Source organism: Gobius niger, assembly GCF_951799975.1.
Source record: "Gobius niger genome assembly, chromosome: 16".
NCBI lineage: Eukaryota > Metazoa > Chordata > Actinopteri > Gobiiformes > Gobiidae > Gobius > Gobius niger.
Genome location: NC_136867.1, coordinates 15,954,759 through 15,974,462, shown reverse-complemented (window position 1 = coordinate 15,974,462; position 19,704 = coordinate 15,954,759). Strand labels below are relative to the sequence as shown.

Below are 19,704 nucleotides of genomic sequence, written 5' to 3'. Positions count from 1 at the left end.
GTCGGAGAGTTGTAAGTTTACTTCTTCTTTTTCTGTACAAATCCTAAACTGACACAACTCCTTGAAAAATCTTGCTAGAAGTAAAAAAGGCTTTTGACTATAAATAACTTTTGCATACTACAATTATACGACAATATATCCTTTAAATAAGACATTTATTGAAAATCACTGTACTGCCCAAATATAAGGGAAACAAAACATTAACAGTAAGGTAATTGCTACATGTGCAAAAAGTGTTTTAACTTGGAAGGAAAGTGGTACTTTTTCTGGTTTGGTCGTTGTGGTAAAAGGGGCAAACCATGCTGTGACCTACACACATACGTTTGTATGTTCTTTGCTATTTCTACTCTGTTGGACATGGAAAACTCTGCCGAGGTATAGAACAGGACTCTAATCCTGGACCACACAAGAACCTTATTTTGAAGCATTTATGTATTTTCAGAGAAATAAAAGATAAATAATAAAAATAAAAGAAACAGTTCCGTGCATCATAGTCTGATTCTTTTATTTATTTATTTATTTTTTTTGTAATTTTTGGTCAAATTTTTGACATTTTTTTGTCAAATTTTTGTCATTTTTTTGTCACATTTTTGTCATTTTTTGTCATATTATTTTTTTTTATTTTTTTTAAATATTATATTTATTTACTTCTATTGCAGGGCAGCAATTTTAACATACAATGATACTAGTCGTCATCATCATCATCATCATCATCATCATCATCATCATCATCATCATCATCATCATAATTGTAATTAATAATAATTGTAATCAATGTCCTATTGCACTTATTTAGTAGGCTATTATTTAAAGGCATGTAAGTCCGAAACCCTACCCATATGCCTAAAGTAGAAAATACAAAAAGCACAAGCAGAAAGATTATTAGCTTGGTCATGTATTTGAATCCCGCCCCCTCACCCAATTTTATAGCACTGTTGTGTTCTTAGGCAAGACGTCCATAAAAAGTGTGAATGTGTGTGGAGGTCAGAGAGGCTGCTCATCTGGATTTAACCTACCCTACCAACCCTTTCAATGTGGGCGGGGACACAAACCTATCCCTTCTGCAGATGTTGAGCCAGGATCTTGGCGAGGATTCCTAGCTGGACAATGTTTCAGTTTGATTGTGGAAACCAGAGAAAGTGGTTAGGAACTAAAACTAGACTGCAAATCCAATTGCTATTGTGTAGTATTCTAGAAGTCAATTAATTACACTGTTGATTTTATTAGCTTAAGCATTTTGGCATGTTTGCTGAACAGTCTTGACTCTAATTTATGTGCATTATAAATATAACTCCGTCTTATTTCAGTTATGGGCAGAAGCAGCTCAACCCAAAGTGCTGAGTGCCTGCCTGTCCCGGGCCGTCACCAGCATAAGGGGCTATTTAAGTCTGGGGTTTTAGCTGCTCCACTGCCTCTCTCCTCTGTGCTCTCTTTCTGGTCAGGAGCGCAGTCCAAGGGAATTCTTTTAGGGCTCTGGTTATGTGTTATTCTCTGAGGCATATCAGACTTCAGGCCTGCATTCCTCAAATACTGTATATGAATCTGCTGCTCCCTAAGCTGAACAATATTGTGGGATGGATTTAGGGCTGAACACGGAGTCATGATAGTGACATCTCGCACTTACCTGGCAGCGAGATGGAGAATTGTGTGGTGACCAAAAGGGGGGATGCTTTACTTCTCCTTGTACTTATTGTAACAGAGAAAAAATTTAACTTATACTCTTCTTTATAAGAGCAGCAGTCATACTTAAACCAAAACAGCACAAATGTCTGAGTTTCTTGTGTCAGTCCCAAGTTGGGAATAAAGAGACGGTACTCCATCGCTATATTGTTATTGCAATCAAGACGGCTATCGAATATCACATCTCTTTTCTTATATTGTGCAATTGTGTCCAAGAGTAGAAAGTAATGATTATAATTTAGTACTAGTTGATGTAATTCAAACTATAATAGCAAAACAAGCGCTACTATCAACAGTTGTAGTCATGAAACCTGTTTTTGTTAAGCATTTGCAGGATAACTTATTTGATCACATTGTGTTGTTAAACATTGTGGGCAAAATTTCAACAACACAAATAGAATCACACTTCTATTATGGACTTGATTCCTCATTGTTGTTGTTTTGAATTGGCCTCGTCGACTCTCTGTTACCACAGTCTCTTGAATTATGTTTCCTCCTGTCAGTAAATATTATCGCATCGCATAACTCTCTTGATCTAATAAATACTCATCAAAGAACTTCCAAAGCACTTCATCTGCACGTAAATCCAATGCATTTCGCTGGAAAATAGACAGCATTCCATGTCCTTATATAGAAAACCTCATGCCGAACATTTCAAAGCAGCAAAGGGTCAATTTAGACTCCAGTTGCATAATTTATATTATTTCAAGGGAGTTCATGGAGTCAGTTTGGGTTTGAGACATTTGTTAATAACTTGATTTTGTGGATATAGTTTCTGGAGAGAAAAAAATCTGGTGCTGCATTAACAATTTTATCAAATTTAAGGACTGTGTTGTGATGTGTAAAAAAAACACCTAAAATCAATAAGTGGAGTCACATCATAAGATTGTGCCTCTGCTGCACATTGATATGACAATGTGCCAGTAATATTTCCAAAACAAAGTCTAGGTGACATTTGTCATTTGGTCATTGTTATGTAAGATGAACGAGAATGTGGCTTAATAATGACCGGAATCTGACACAAGGCAGATTCCTGCTGCTACAGACAGTTCTAGCATCCAAATTCCTCTGGTCCACTGTGCAAATGAGTTACAATGAAATACCTCTCGGTCTTTGAAGTGGCCATTCAGCACAGTGTGTTAGGCCAGGCTACTGTTTTTACATGCCATTCCGCTCACAATGAAGTGGATTATGTCACTGTTCGCCCCGGCCAACCCCATGAGGTGACACACCACAGGAGGCCAGTACAGGAGCAAGTCCAGTCACACAGAAGATTTAGAACCTGCAGATCAAATAGCAAAATATGATTTAACCGTTATGAAAGGAATAGAGTTGAAAATGCAATCCATAATATATCATAGTTTCTGTGTCACTGTCAGGGCTAGTCCATTGAGAATAACATGTATTGACGGTTTGACCAGTAGTAGGGCACACTGACTTGTGACTGTAGTAATGCACTATATGGTTTGTTTGTCTGCCTACAGAAGCGCCTCTGATACTTAACAGATATAACATTGAACAACAGTGTTAATAATGCAGAGGTTGTTCCAGAAGTAGATAAAAACAAGAGTAATTCCAAAGGGCGCTGTGATGTGATGGCATCCAGGAAATGAAAACTGGCACATGACTGCAGGCAGAAACAGAACTGTGTCACTGTGATTCCCACATTTTGCAGTGCAGTCATCGCTGGTGTCTGACGGGAGGTGAGAGACAAATGGACACCCAATACATCACTTTGCATGAGTGTGTCTTTCAGTGTGTAAGGGCTGTAGGTTTTAGAGGTTTCGGCAGGCATTTACAGTCAGTGACAAAATTAATTCTTGGTTCATCGATGTGAGAGAAGGAGAGAGCAGCAGACCATGCAGTTCAGTGGATAATAGAGAGAGGGCCTCTGTATGAGAGCACAGCCAGGTCAGCTGTTCCCAAAGTCAAGAGGAGACACTGGGCCCATAAGCCTCTGGGGCATTTGTTTAGTTGAAAGCTGTATGAGGTGCTGACCCAGAGTCTGGCTAAAGTAAAAGCTAATAGAACATTGGTTTTATATTTAATTAGTAGATAAACTGTATGAATTACTCTAAAAGAATGAATTGGATTTAAACTTAAATTAACTTATGTTCAAGTAAGGGCTCAGTTGGGGCACTGATGCTCTGCAAGGTAAAACTTAATACTTGTCGGTCTTTGGGTCCATTTTATTCATATAATGGTTGCAGTTACCTAGCCAAATGTTTTCCGAAGTGGAGCTTGAAATAAAAATAATATGTTTTAGAGAAATTAGTTTGAGGCTGATTTTAAATGGGCGAGCAAATGCAGCATGACATTTTAATGGGCTCCACACTCACCCACATTAATGTACTCTTACCTAATTATTTTACATAAAAACACTTGTGGACAAGGTTTTGTGGCAAACGGCGGCTTTTTTTTTTGTGTGCCTCTAATTCATCATAAGGAATGCATGAAGTCATTTCCTCCTCCTGACTCCCTGACTCCCTATTCACTTTCCATCATCACTCAATAATAGACTCACTTAGAGGGGCAATTTCCACCTCGCACCGAGACAGTTTTGGTCATTTATTCAGCTAGACTGCTGCTGAAGCAATTTGAGGTGAGCACCACAGGTCAAGGGTAAGCACACATTGTATTTCAGGAGGCAGCAATTGTGTCTTTAGACTATAGAAGCACTTAGACAGGTAACATGCCTGCTGTGATTATAATAGCAATCATTTAATGGGTTTGCTAAAAGGGGGTTTCTTGAATTTGATTTAAGACGTGCTATGTACGTACAGTTTATTAACATGCTGAATGGGCAACAATTTACCACTGTTCCTTGGACCATCTTTGATCACCACTGACCGGTGCCGGTTATGAAACAAGTGCCATGATGATGATGCCATGATGCATTTTGCCATGGCCACGATGTTATGCCAGGGATGAATAATAATTCAAAATAAATACATTCATTTCCATGTTTCCATTTCCCATGCTTTTCTGTAACACAACAAAAACTCATCATTTTTATGAATGTATTTACCACATTTTACCAATGACAGTTTGACGTGATGACTGGATTTTTTCACAAACCTCTCTCCTTAACTTTTACTAACTGCCTGATTGATGCTGCAGCAAAAATCCATTTCAAACCAATTCTATTGGTCTTGGCTCAGTCCTATGCTATCCAGTTTCAAATCATTATAAGGTCCAGAATGTCCCTTGTGCCTCAGTTCAGATTTTTAAGCACATTTTAAGTACACTTAAGAAGCTATTTACCAAATCCATTAGTCTATTTGAGGTCAATGGTTACTCTGGCAAGTATTCCTCATATTTGATTTATACTATGTAAAAAACATCACCAAAAACAAGCACTGGCACTATCAATAAGCATCATCACTACTTTACATGCTCAAAAGCCTTAAGTACCTGATGTATTTTATATTAGAAAACATTTGAACAGACGTACCTAATAAAGTGGCTGGCGAGTGTGTGTGTGTTGCCAAGTCTACTCGTGGGGGTTAGACTAAAGAGGTTAAAGTTACAGACAGAAGTGTTATTATGTGACACAAGACTAACTGCCCTATGATATACTATCTGCTCTGGATTATACATTTGACCTCCCCTCCATGTTGCCAGATTGGGGAGATTAATCGAGTTTTCCCTGCTGTTTTTCACCCACAGGCTGAATTGCTGGTCTCCACTGGATAATGTCATCCACCTCTCTGACAGGCCAAACAGCTACTGCTTAACTCCCCCAGTCTCCATAATACAGGCTATATGCAAGACATGACTTCTAGTGTACCGGTGACGTGGGGATTTCTGCTGAGAAGGTACAGCAATAATACACTTGTTTGAGAAAAGGTCGATATTGAGCTCAGGACAACGCTACTGCTCAGTCATGGCTTCTTTTAACATAGTATCATAATTCAAGAATGCTGAGTAATGAAGAAGTATTGAGACATGTTAATACAGTGGGAAGAAATTGCAAGTACACCGATCGGAATTTCTCACATTTCTGCCTAAATTGGTCACTAAATGTGGTCTGACCTTCATCAAAATCATAAGGATGAGTAAACAGTGTCTGTTTAAACTAAAACCAAGCCAAACATTTACATTCTATCATATTTTTATTGGTCATAACAAGTAAACCTTCACAGGAGAGCATGTAATAAGTAAGTACACCGCCTGAATCTCGCTGAACTGCAGCAGTTTTGTAAAGAGGAATGTTCCAAGATTCATCCTGATCGTTGTGAGTGTCTAATCTGCAACCATAGAAAAGCAGTTATTGCTGTAAAAGAAGGGTCAGCCAGCTATTTATTTCTTATTCCATGCTGTTGTGAATTTCTCAGGTCTTTCTGCAAAATATATATGTATATATTTTCCACAGTATATTTTTCAAGTGCTCTTTCGCAAACCAAAGTTGAATAGTTTGGGAGGAACTCACAACATCATGTGTGGAGGAAAAATGGAACAGCACACCACCATCAAAACCCTGTCCCCCCTGTGAAGTATGGTGCAGGGAGAATCAAAGGTATTATGCAGAAAGACAGAGTGGAATAAGTAAGTGATGCCTTGTATTAAATAGCTGGCTGACCCTATTTTACAGCAATAACTGCTTTTCTGTAGTTGCAGATTAGACGCTCACAACAATCAGGATGAATCTTGGACCATTCCTCTTTACAAAACTGCTGCAGTTCAGCGAGATTCAGGCAGTGTACTTACTTATTCCACACTCTCCTGTGAATGTCTACCTGTTATTTATGGTCAAGAAAATGATCAAATGTAAATGTTTGGGTGGTATTAATTTAAGCAGACACTGTTTACTTAAGATTTTAATGAAGATCAAACCATGTTGACCAATTTAGGCCGAGATTTGAGAAATTCCAAACGGTGCACTTAGTAGATGCTCCAAAGACTTTGCAGAATGAATGGCGTATAGATATCTAAGGAATGACAAACAATGCAGGTTCAAGCACCAATGTTTTTACAGCATTTCACTTTCATTTTATCAGTACATGTTTGTATAGCTCATAAACACATGGCTTTAACTGCACAATCCAACAGGTGTTTCACTAAAAAATTAAAATGGTGATGAATCATTTTATCACATGCAGAAACCCCCTCCAGAAACAAGGAATTTATATGGAGGAGAATGTTCAGTAAAAATACAAAAACAGTATTTCCACAACCTTTCAGTGTGCCGGTTAAATCAAGGTAAAGAGGTAAAGAATTTTCAGAAAATGGATGTCCATGTTTGAACACAGGTCAAACAGATGCCCAGAATTTGTAATTAATGACGGATTATGGTCTGTAAGAGGAGATCAAAACACTGCCAGCCACAATCATACTACTTCATATTTCAGGGGATTAAATGCTTAGCAGCTGGACATGGGAAATGTTTGGGATATATTTGTACACGGAAAATGCTTGTTATGTCATATTATCAATTCTTTGACTTCTGTGGGGTTAGTGTATTCTGAATTGTCAAGTATAAATGTAATCATATGAGCAAGTACTGGATTTCTCAATATAAATTAATGCAGATAGTGCTTTAATCTTCTTTTTTTTGGTCAAAAACCTCAGTTTGTTTTCTGTTTCTCACAAGGGAAGTCACGTATGGCTATTTGCAAATGTCATGGCAAACTGTGCTATAGAAATTAAGTTGACAATGACATTGACAAACTTAAAGCCATCATTTTTTTCTCTGGACGGGCCACCACTCACGTTGCCTTTGTGAAGCGTCTCCATGTAGTGTCACTTCTAGAGCTTGGGCATGGTCAGCCAGTACGCACACAGACGTAGTGCGGTAGCTTTAAGAGGGGAGGCGTGGTGCTGCTGTTTTGATCGACTTGTCAGTGGCTGCACAGTTCTCTCCACTACCACTCAGCTGAATGAGCAGGCTCGTACAGCGGACACACACGGCTGCCCAGCTCGGCTCCCTGTCTGATTATCCACGGTGCGCAGGGTGACTCCTCGTTTATTACGGACCACAGCTAAGGATTACTATTTACATCGCGCTGTGATCGTTTCTCGACTCCTCATCTGCGAGGTAAGGGTTTCTTCTTTCACTAACAGGGCTCAATGACTGATTGACTGACGCGGCAGGGTGCGTTTTGATGGTGAAGTCTCTCTTTGGTCACTGAAGGCTGGATGTTGCACCGTTTTAGCGCCTGTTAATCGTTGCATTGTGGTGGCTTAGCATAGTATCGGCTTGTCGTGCGTCGGGACATTAAACCAACGCATGTGCCAATATGCTGCGATTTTGTCACCATACCTTGTTGAAATCCAAGGCTCGATCAAATAATTGGCTGTTTTTCTCAGTAGCATTGACGAATTAAACAATAGATACATTTCTCTTGATTCACCATCTAGCCTACCTGTCTCACCATTGACCGCCATTGCTATATTGGTTAATTACATTCAGTTTTGGCGCATGACAGTCTCTGCCGAGACATGATACGTTATATATACCTTTGCTTTTACGCGCTCGCATGGTTCACGTGTTTGATATATATTTAAATCCACATGGGCTCTAATAATAGACTGGAAAACGTGCGAAGCATTTGACCTCGATATTATGCGCTTTGGCTGTGCGCGTTCACCCGGCTACACACAAAGTTCCTGCTGCGGCCTAAAGAGGGCGCTGCGTCACCTTCTCTGTTTACCCCAGCTTGAACAGAGATTCAGTAGAAAAGCTTTTTTTTCTAAGTTTATTTTTGAAAATTACTTGTGAAATGTAGCTTTTGTGCCTTACAGTAATAGCCAAATGGGAATCATGTTTTGATTGTCTGTATTATCTGCACAGTAAACTATTACAGATGCAGATAAACAATCAAACAAATCTCTCATTGACTTGATATTATTGCGATCTGTCTCACTCCTGGGCATCTGTGCTTCTTCTTCCAAAGCCACACAGCTTGTACGTTTATAGGTTGGAGAGAGCTGACTGCACATCTGGCTGTAATGCAACATTGAGAGACCTCTTGGCCAGTTGTTGAAGCTTTACAAGCACAGCGCCACACTAAGCACAAAATCATCCTCTCTCTCCTCCTCTTCTCCTCACCCACACCACATGGCTTTGCACCGAAGAGCACTTAGCATCTGCTACATTCCTCTTAACGGATCAAGACTGGAGTGGCAAGTAAAGCCGCATCGATCCTTAACAATTTGGATGTCAGTCCAAAAAGACTGGTTGTGCCTCAAATAAGGACATTACAAGTGTTTAATTTATAGTAGTCATTTGGGGTAGGTAGATTCTTGAGTTAATGCAAATTGGTTGCACTGATATATTAAACAAGTGAGAATACAATAGACTAGTGGGGGCAAGCAATGGGTGGATTTGTTGGAAAGCACTATAGCAGGATATATGTCTCTAAACAGCATAATCCCATGATCTTTTAATACCTCTTAATCTTTAGCAGGTTTAAGCATGTACACTGTTCCATGTATAGAAATCAGAATGTGTTCTTACATTGTACATCTGTAAGAAAGAACAGTAGTTTTTGATTGTAGCTTAGTTGAGTGAGAGAATTGTGGACTAAGCCGGTATTGGAGTGAGTTGCATTGGCCAGGGCCTTGATGGCTATGTGGGTGTCTGAGGTGAGGGATGACTGTAAGTATAACAGTGCATGCCTGTCTTGGTTACTAGCATCAGGAAGGCCACACACTGCAGTTTTAGTCAATCCAAGCTTCTGCCCTGCTGTGTGGTCAGGCATAGTTTGCATGTGATTTAAGAAACTCATTCATTCTAGTATTTGGAGACGGGCTGGATTTGTGCCACTGTGAAAGCTGTGTAAAATGTTAGGGCAAATTAAGTTAACGTAACAATTTGCAAACAAAAGTTTATTTAGGAGAGCCATAATCCAGTGTACTACATATGTTTGTTCCAATTTTGGATAAACAGAGTTGAAAGTGTCAGTCCTCAACAAAACCAGTCTGAAAATCACTGCGCAGTAGGGCATGAATGATGTGCTGCATTGCTAATGACTTGACCAATGCTGTCCACATTCTTTTGCCCGTCTTTCACATGTCGTGTACCATTTTCCTTGGTAACAAAACTTCACTCTTAGTTGGCTTTTCCCCTCTTTATAGTTTTCAAACAGCATGCACCCAGCGTGAGCACACGGCCTCTTGTCAGCCCTGCTCCAGTCTCCCTTCAGTGCTATGGACAGACAGGCAGCGTGCCCACTACTGTATCAGCAGCAGCACTGTAGTTTCTGGCACGGCAAAGGCAAAGAAGTCTGGGAGTAATTAGCTTAGAAGGAATAATCCCTCTCCAGACAGTGTTGCGTCTGTTAGAGTTGCACTGCCCAACACCCGTCCTCCCGGTCCTCAGTTTATAGCTTATGCATTTGCACCCACTGTATTTTATGCATATTCATTTTATGACTGTGGTAAACTAATGCCACAAGATCTTTCTTGTGGATTTTGAGGTTGCAAGTGGATGCAAAGCTATAGGTTAGGTGTTTCCGACTCATACTGTATGTCAGAATACTGTAGCAAAATTGTGTACAAAAGGAATTGTAAGACAGGTTGTTGACATAATGGCAAATTGATGGGACTTTGCTGTTGAAGATTTGGCTAAATAAAATTATTGATTGACCACATTGTACTTGCTGGTTGTTGCTCTTATGCCCATTTTCAGTGATACATTTGCCAAGTAGTTGTCAGCCCTATATCCTTACTTTACTGGACTCTTTTCCTTTTGCTCTAATAGACTGCTGATGCTGTGCTCTCCTGTATACAGTCAATGCAAGTGTGACAGGAATGCACCTGTTTGCCAAAAGCCTGTGGCACTGATTCAGCTCACCCGACTGTGAAGCCCTGATAGCATCTTATACACATTTACTGCTGCCCCACATCTGATTGTTGTACAAGGGTGTGATTTTTCAGTTTTCTTTTGCCTCATAGCAGACATGACCTAATTGTTGTAGTTGCTGCACTTAAGTGGTTTTCTTGGTTTTCCCTCCTGCTGACAAAGGCAACATGTTTGGGCCAGTTTATAGCTACCCACCTTGCTCCAGTGTCACTGTGATTGTGTGGTTGGTTATACTGGTAAATCAGTCCCAGGGCAGCTGCATGTGGTAAGGGAATTGACCTTTAAGCATGGTGGCTGTTATATTTATGCCAATACATGACCACCCTGCTTATCGTGCTATACAAACATTATACTAAACATTTAAATGTCCTCATCATGCCCTTTTCCTCACCTCCAATTCTTGCATCCCAGCACTCAATTGTGTCTAATGTCCTGTTTGAATGACATTAACATCTCCAAAATGCAGAGCCTGTTCTGGCTCTTTCCAGATTTTGTGTTTTTGTTAGATGTTTTTTAGTGATCTCGCCTGGCTGTAGTGTTTTTAGAAACAGTAGCTTGCTGCCTTGACTACCTGATTAGACTTGCATGTTTCCATCAGTGGTGTAATTTGGAGGTAATTTCAGTCTCAGTTTCACCATGCATTGTTCAGTGGAGAGAGGCTTGTGGTTATATGGAAGGGGTGTATTTTACATTAAGGGTGCGTTATTGCTAGATGATTGTGGCATTATTCATATCAGTCATTATACAAGGAGGCAGGTGTGTGTGTATGATTTCCTTATAAGTGTTTAATATTGTTCCTTCTAATGTAAATTGCTTATCCATAACCCTCCAACCCCCCCAAACACACAAATAAAAGGCATTTAATACACTAAACCATATCTTTATCCATGTCCCATCTCTAACTTTTCCTATTCCTATATATCTGACTCGATTTGTTTTTGTGCATTTTTTTCGTGGTAGTCACAGGCAATTGGGGGCAGTGAAAGCAGGCTACAGGACTCATTGTTGGGACATGAGCATCCAAGCCTCCTCCTTGCCCCCCACCTCCGCCCTCTACTCTGCTCAGCTAATATTACTCTAAGCGACTGAGGAAAAGCCAGATCAGTTGTGTCAGTAGATGGAAGGAGGGAAAGAAGAAGGGTGGTGGGGGGGTGTACACCAGGGAGTTGAGCGCGTGCTACCTAGCTGAGCACAAAGCGGGTCTTTCACTTGGGGATCTCGAGCACATCTGGAAGCATTTATCAAAGCTCCCAATGCAATAGACTGATGCTGGTTTCACCTCACCTCCATGTCTCCGATTCACTTTTGAAATTAGCCTGAAAGACTCCACTGGGATGCACTTTATCAGTCATCATCCTTCAACCCATTAAACTTTGGGTTCTTGAAATTTGAAAGGTTGCTATTATGTATTGGCAGTGCTGCACAGAACCATGAAGAATTTGAAAAAAAGGCATATTTGGTATGTCACAATATACCAGATATGTCTTTTTTGGCATATTTGGTATATTGTGACAGCAATCTAATTTAGGGGTAGCTGCTCTACTTGGAGCCAGCAATGTGGTGATGGTAGAATCTTCAGCAAAACTGAGCATATTGTCTTTGCATTCAATATGTATGAATAACATGAGAATTGTTGCAAAGTGTTTTATATTTACTGTATGTATTTAATTGAAAATATATTGGACTACCCTTTTGCATGTTTAAGATTTGCCTCTTGAGAACAAAGCCTATGATTGTTTTTTATGATGATGATGATGATGATGATGAACCTATGATGCTTTTACTGGTAACACGATGCTACACACAGTAACTTCACTCTAGTTTGAGTTTTTAATGGCCCAGTTGGGTGCAGATAACTGCCTCTGTATGTTTATTTTTTTCCCCCTTGTGCATTCCTGCTTCTTAGCTTTTCAAAATGGCTGTGATGTCCAACTCAGAGTTACTTCTATAAAAGGAAATGTTAACTCTTTTTCCAGATACATGAAAAAAAAAGAACAGCAGAACAACAACAGATTTTCTCAAAATCTGATATATGCAGAAGATGAGAAGATATTGTCAATATGGAAGTTCACTTACCGTACCCATATTGTAGTTTATGCAAGGGGTTCTTCTGGTTTATCTCCTAAATTAGGCAAAATACACAAGAACTCTCACCCACTGAGGTGACTGTTTGTCAGGCCTCACACAATAGATAATGCCAGTTTACCTCAAGTACAATTTTATACCAAATGACCCTGTCATAGCTTTGCCGCGTTAGTTCTAACCTTCAAAGAAGGTCACCCAGAGGTCAGCTAAGCCAAGACAAATGTTGCGTTTTTGCCCGGACCGTGCAACACCAGGGGCCTCTTCACAGTAGATGTGCCATAGCATGTTCCTCTTTAGGCCGTGTTATTGTAACCCCCCCCACCCCCCTTCTCAGTGGACTGGGGTCTTTCCCTCTGCCCTGCACGCCTCTGTTTGTGTGTTTGATTGTGGGAAAAATTCTACACTGTCCGTGAGAGTCCCTTGCTCTGGACTGGCTTCTTTCCCTTGGGGTCCTCCTTGCTCCAAGTCATGGGCTCATTCTCCCAGAAAATCCTAATTGTAGCACAACACTGGCATTCTACTATTGAAAGGAACATAGATGTTTTATAAAATTTGAGGAAACCAGACCTTAAACACTCCAAACCACAGACAAAATATGATAACCTCATTGACTTATAACAAAAGTTTATTTGTGTTTTTAATGAGTGGGTACAGCCAATCGTTTTGAAATGGTTCTCTCTTATTGTACAGTTTATGTTTGAGGGTTTGAGGTTTTTCTTGGCTAAAGTTGTCGAGTCGTATGTTAAACTATATTCAACTTTACATCAATAAAATTATGTTCTGGGCTTTTGTGGTTCCTGATTCCGTTTCAGAAATAAAACTTGAGTTGTACCTGCGGACTGTTTTGACTTGACATTTTCCAAGCTGTACGTTTTATATCACTCATAACGCTGTCAGAGTCCGACTCTTGGAGATCTAATTTGTTGGCTTATCTTGTATCTATTTTAGGCAACAACTTTAGACAATCACTCAACTTGAATGGAAATGCTGTAAGCCAAAGCACATGTTATATCAATATGATCAATTGCTCTCAACAAGCTTCCAAATATGATTCAGCTATCATGGTTTCCACTGTATTCCATGATATACACATTATGCAGTCTAACCTGTACACCTGCCAGATTTGGAACAGGCCAGACAATCTGACAGAAATATTGCTTCAAACAGTGGTATCAGATAAAACCTCCCCACCGGACGTTCAGATCTGAAGACCATTACAAAACGCTCAAGTATTTTGTAAACTCAACATAATCATAATTCATGTTCAACTGTTGGAAACTAAATTTGACATCAATGTTATTCTCATGCATTTCTTTCCAGTCCTGTAATGTCTCAAATACAGTAGCTCAATGTATACCTTACTTGGCTTCGAATGAACACTCGTCTACTACTGCTACTACTAGCACTACTCCTACTCCTACAACAACAGAACTATTACTATTTTCAACTATAGGCCAAAAGTGTAACATTGTTGGAGTTCCATAAAATAACTTGTGCAAAGCTTCTTTGAATTTTGATTTGTTAAGACGACCAAATGAGTTGCCTCAACCGCGGGGTGTAAATATTTTATTACTCGCTGCGTCTTGTCCAGGAAGCCCATTTGCCAAGTGACAAACCGCGTGGTCTGCAACAACTACGACATTCAGCCGGGCTATGAATAGGCTTCTGTCTCTGGAGTAGCCTCTTTTAAATGGGGCCTTCTTTGCCTTTCCCCGTGGTGAAGATACAGATTGATCCCAGGCAGGTTTCAAGCCGGTGTGCTCTTCAAATGGACTGTGGAAAGGAAAGGCGTACATTTTTTTTTTTTTTAGTCTGTGGGTGATCTTCATGCAGAACCATCCCTCTTCAGTCTGGGCCGCTGTTATTGTTGCATTCAACCGTTAAAAAAAGCCATCTCCCTGTAGACCGGGTGGTTAGCAGTCTAAAGTCCATTATTCCTTCTTCTGTCTCCAAATTGGTCACTCAGAATAGTTGGAAGTGACTATGATTAATGTGTTTGTTGTTACAATGGAAGACAGGGGATGGGATTGTTTTGTTGTTGTTTTTAGTTTTGATGGAACATGTGATTAAAATTGAATGTTTAATACTGAATTGAAAGAATTCAATCAATTAGCGTGTGAATGATAATAACATTTTAAGCAACGTTTTTTTTCACTGAAAGTGAAGAACTTTGAGAGCAGTGACCTCTTCCAAGGAATACAATCCTCAAACCAGGCAGTGAAGAAAAAAAACAGTGTAGTTCCTAACCCTTTCCTGGCCTTTCTCTTATTTTTTTGGCCTGTATATTTTATTTTAATGGCGTTTGGGCTGCTCTCCCAACATTTCTCTATTGATCAAGAATGTACTCTTGTCATCCTTTCTGTTCTGCTGTACAAAAGTATATATATTTTTTCTCTCAAGACTTGCAATTAGACAAATAGGCATTACCAGATTAGAAGTACACCTGCAAAAATGGTTGTCCTCTTTTCTATATACAGTATTCAATGGCTTCTGTGCCTCTAAAGTGATAATATCACACGCAGACATCAGGTGACCCCCGTTGGAGCAGTCGCCATGGTAACCAAAGGACACCTCCTCCACCCCCCCCCACCACCACAACCACACACACACAAACTCTTTTCTCCTTAGTCACATTGAACAGCCTCCCAGGCAGTGCAGCGGACTGTTTTTCCCCTTGTTCCGCTGTATAAACGAGGAGACTATCTGCCATCAGCATTCAGGAAGTGTAGGGCTAAACAAATGATGGGAGCCAGCAGGGGAAATCAAATGACCGGGGCATGTCCTAGCAACCGTGAAAAGAGGCAGGTTATTTTGGGGTGTTTCAGTGTCTGTTTGCACCGTGGTTTTTAATAAAGCTTGTTTATATTTGTTTGCACAGTGAAGCAGCTTGATCAAAGTTGGTGAGATTATGATTGTGAAAAAAAAAAAAAAAAAGAATAGTTCAGCTTCTGGCCTGAGAGGGCCAGATGGTGGTATATGTTCTGTCATTTTAACATGCACGGATTTGAAGCTTGTTTGAAAATTTGAATACTAGTTATTATACTTCTACAGTTGGGAATCAGTGTTGATGCATTTTGCACAAATTGCCCAGCGTGTTGTACTACCAGAACCCACCAAACCCTTATTACCCATTCTACAATTAACACTGTAATGTGCTATTACGGTTGCTTGTTTACTTCTGCTACCATCAAATGTTTTGCCTATAGACATTTATAAGGTTGTCTACTGTGTGTGCATGAATGGCCAACCCTGTCAACACTGGAGTGATGGAGTGATATCCAATAAGCTGCTTTGCCTCCAAAGTGAATGCAACATGCCTGGTTTGAAGCCTCTGATATTGTTTATTCCCTTTAGAAATGTGACTTTGATTTTGTAGTGGATTGTCTTATTTCCCCAGGTATTGTTCTGGCATAAAAGTTGTGCTTCATCATCAGAATCCGGGGCCAGCATACCTTTGCATTGTCCAAACACCATAGGGATTACTTGTGGCTTCTAGCGAACAATATTGTGGCTGTTGGGGCAAAAAATAAAATGACAGTGAATGAGTGTAGTGACTGATGCTCCACATGCCCTTGACCACATCCATTGCAATTGTGTGTGGCATTAAAGTGTGGATTAGTGGCTTTAAGCTGACAGGCCAGACCTCTGGTGCAGGCCACTAATGCGGCTATAATGGCACATCCTCAATAAGCATTTCAACCAGCCCCACTGCACCATCTATAATATTATACATAACAACACAATCTTGTAATTGTGCAATTAGCTGTCAATCTCATCCCTGTTGGAATTAGTAAATTCTGAATGGGATTATTACAAATGTTTGAAAGTTAGAATGTGTGGCTAAGATGTCTTAGAGGAAAGAAAGTGTTGTTGAAATTCTGACTTGAATCCAATTTGACTGACTGAATTTAAAAGGCTGGTGTTTTCAGTAATCTCCGCTGTTTTTTATCCTTACTTAGTTGATAGCCATTATTTTCTTTCATTTGCGGCAGCTTGGGAGCGACACAATGTGTACGGTACGCTAACTTGTAACCAATTGTGCCTGCCCTGGCTTAGGCTGTGCTCACTGCTGAAATAGTACTCATTTAAATATAACATTTTCAATATGTCTCATTTTGTTGAGCCACCTCCTCTTTCTCCTCTCGCTCACTCTTTCCTTTCCTTGGACCACTTGTGTGCAGAACGTTGATTCGCCGCCAGGTTTCCTTGACGACTGCACAGTACATAAACTAAACCATGTTTGCAAAGCAGTGCAATGAGAGGCAGGAAATCGTGTGCATACTTAATCTTTCACTTCATTGAATGCTGCCTCACATCTGAATTTAACTTTCCTAGCCATTAAACGTGCAGATTTATGCACAGGGTTGTACTTAAAAGTTCAAGACATAAAGTGCACCTGTCGTCGTCTTTTTTCTGTAATTTATCCATGCATTGACTCATACATCCTCATAATACAAACTAGCCATCAACGCCTTGACTTCCTGACATTCCATGGACACTTTTAAAGAGGAAGAGGAAAAGGATCGGCAGGTTTGTTCTGTGAAAAAGAATTAAGGGAAAAGCCCTGCTGTGATTGATTTATATACGGTGCATCAGATGCATTTGAATTGGGGTGGCAAAAAGTCTTTTTGATTACTGGTCAGTAAAAGTTTTTGCAGACAAATTGAGCCAGATGGTGGTAACGTTTTTAATAGGTTGGCTTATATTGTACAAAACATGAGAAATGGTTAGAATTGACACTAACCAGTATTCTGTCTGGCACCTTTTTTCAAACCATATTCCCAATTTTCTTAGAATGAACACAGTAGCCTTTATACTGGAATACCCTTTGCTTGCTCAGACTACTCAGCGCCGTGTATTTGTAGTTGTGGTTTTGGTCCAGTTGCGACACCTGGCCTGGTTTCCTTGTTTGACCATGGTCCCCTGTGAAGGCTGCACAATGTGGGCCAGTGCTGAGTCAGCGCTGCCTCTCCCTGAAGGTGCGCCGTCACTCCAAATTCAGGCTGTTGACCTTGGCAGAGGATGGAACTGCGGATGAGCTGCTTTTCCTGTTCACGCATCGATCCCTTTCTCCTCCGCTCATCGTAGTAGTATTTGAAAAAGTGGAGTAGAGTGAGATGACGAAGCGTAATGGGAGATAACAACTCCTTATGCTCAGGTTAGGTTGAGTCACGTCTTCCTTTTTGACTAGCAATACATTTTGTTTTAAGTCTGCCCTGAATACCATCGTAATCCGCATCATTCTAGATCTTGACTCAGTGGATAGAGACTTCACCACTCGGATTATTTTTCTCCTGAAGTTAAAATGAATGAGGGTGACAATTGAAGCATTTATCTGTGTTTTATTGCCGCAAATTGAAGGTGAAACAAATTACCCCAAATTGTGAATGTGTAAACCAAAGTACTGATGCATCTTCTAAATTTTTCCAAGAGGGGGATAAGGTCACTGGGTTTTGCTGCATGTCTTGCCCTGCATCTTTGGTAAAGGGCGTGTCTCCAGCCAGGGCCACTTGCATTCATTAACGCAACCTGTCACTCTCCTGTTGTCTTGGGAGGAAGAAAGGGCAGACTCATTGTTCTGCAAAGGAAACTAAGATGTGGAGAAAGGAAAAGATAGTGAGGAGAAGAAAAAATTCAGACCCACCTTTTTGACTCAAGGCATGAAATGGGACAATAATACAAGGTCCAACCTGGCCATTTCACTGAAATAGTATGTAATTGAAACGGCGTGTGTTGGTTGTGTGCAGCTAGTGGAGTGATTAACCCAGATTTGTTCTAGGAGGTCAAACTCCATCTTAGTCAAGTTTTCATTATGCAAAACAGAAAGATGCATTGGACAACTTGTATGACCGACTTGTTTACTTCTGTAATGCGTTGTAGATTTCCTGAACGGAAACATCTGCACTTTATAACAGTACTGTTTGTAATGAATAGTGCATATAGTTTGGCCTTTGAATACTGCTGCATGAGTTCATAGGAGGCCAGGCTATTGTACCTTTTTGTGATTGGCAACAACTGCAATCATGGACGGGCTTCTGTGAAGACCAAACAAGATTAAAATAATTGTGATTTCCACAATACAGCACCAGATGGATTGCCTGGCCGGCCAGATGCTCCGCACCGACTGATACACTGTTTTCTTCTGCTCTTTCGTCTGTTTTTAAATAATTTGGAAAAATTGTCCTCGTGAAAAAGGACGATTTTGAAAAGGCCGCTTGTTCCTGCGCCACATCCAGTGTTTCTCTAATTTGTCAATCCCGTCTGTCAATTGCGCCCACCGGGAAAGCAATTGGATCACGCTTGTTCCCAGACTACATATCTTTAAAAAAGCATGTAATCTGGCAAGCCAGGCAACCAGATGGAGAGGATAAAGGAGTTGATGTAATCAGTGAAAAGTCCTTACCAGTGCATGGACAAAGTGTGCAGGCTTTGTCAAATTTTCAGCTTAAATTGTTTGTCGTTCTTGATTTTACAAAGTGTCATTGGTGAAAGTAGATGGATAGATTTCAGAACCACGGTGCAGGGCATGCATCTGCCTCTCTGGATCTCTCTACAGGCTCAACTGGCTTCCATCAGGTCCACCATTTAGCTCTCTCACGGTAATCTACACCATCAACAATAATAATCACACTTGTATTGCGCTTTTCAAGTAAAAAAAAAGACCTTTGTGCTGTGCATATTTGTTTTTTGTATTATTTATCATGAACTAGCTGCTAGTTTTTTTTTTTTTTTTTACATTACCATTACTCCTTACTTCCTGAGAGGAATTGAAAATCATTGCTTACCATGCTTCTTTAAAAACATGGGTGCTGCTGCCCTGGCCATGTGACTGTTCACTGTTTGGCGCCTTCTCAGCTTGAGGAAACTGAGGGCAGAAGGCTCCTTCACTTCGGGGGCTATTAAACACTGCAAAAACATGGTTGACTCTTCCCACCCTGTCAGAGCCACTGACGAGCTCCCATTGTGGCCAGAGCACAAGGCACGTGCGTTTGAGAGATGTCAATCGTTCAAAGACCACAAATCCTTGCTACTGCTAATTTGTAATTCATGGAACTTATTTTGTTTCCTAGATTACATTATTATACACAAAGATTTATGTTGGAATGAATGGCAGCTGAGAACAGACTGTCCTG

The 19,704-nt window shown here is 40.3% G+C and overlaps 1 protein-coding gene across 1 annotated transcript in view; it reads left to right on the top strand.

Annotated features, from left to right (window-relative positions):
• The first annotated feature begins 7,525 nt into the window (after positions 1-7,525).
• The window catches only part of daam2 (dishevelled associated activator of morphogenesis 2), a 73,413-nt gene continuing 61,234 nt past the window's right edge, over positions 7,526-19,704 (top strand). Inside the window, exon 1 of the mRNA XM_079573300.1 lies at positions 7,526-7,717. The gene's annotated coding sequence lies outside the window, so the exon portion shown is untranslated. The remainder of the gene's footprint in view (positions 7,718-19,704) is intronic.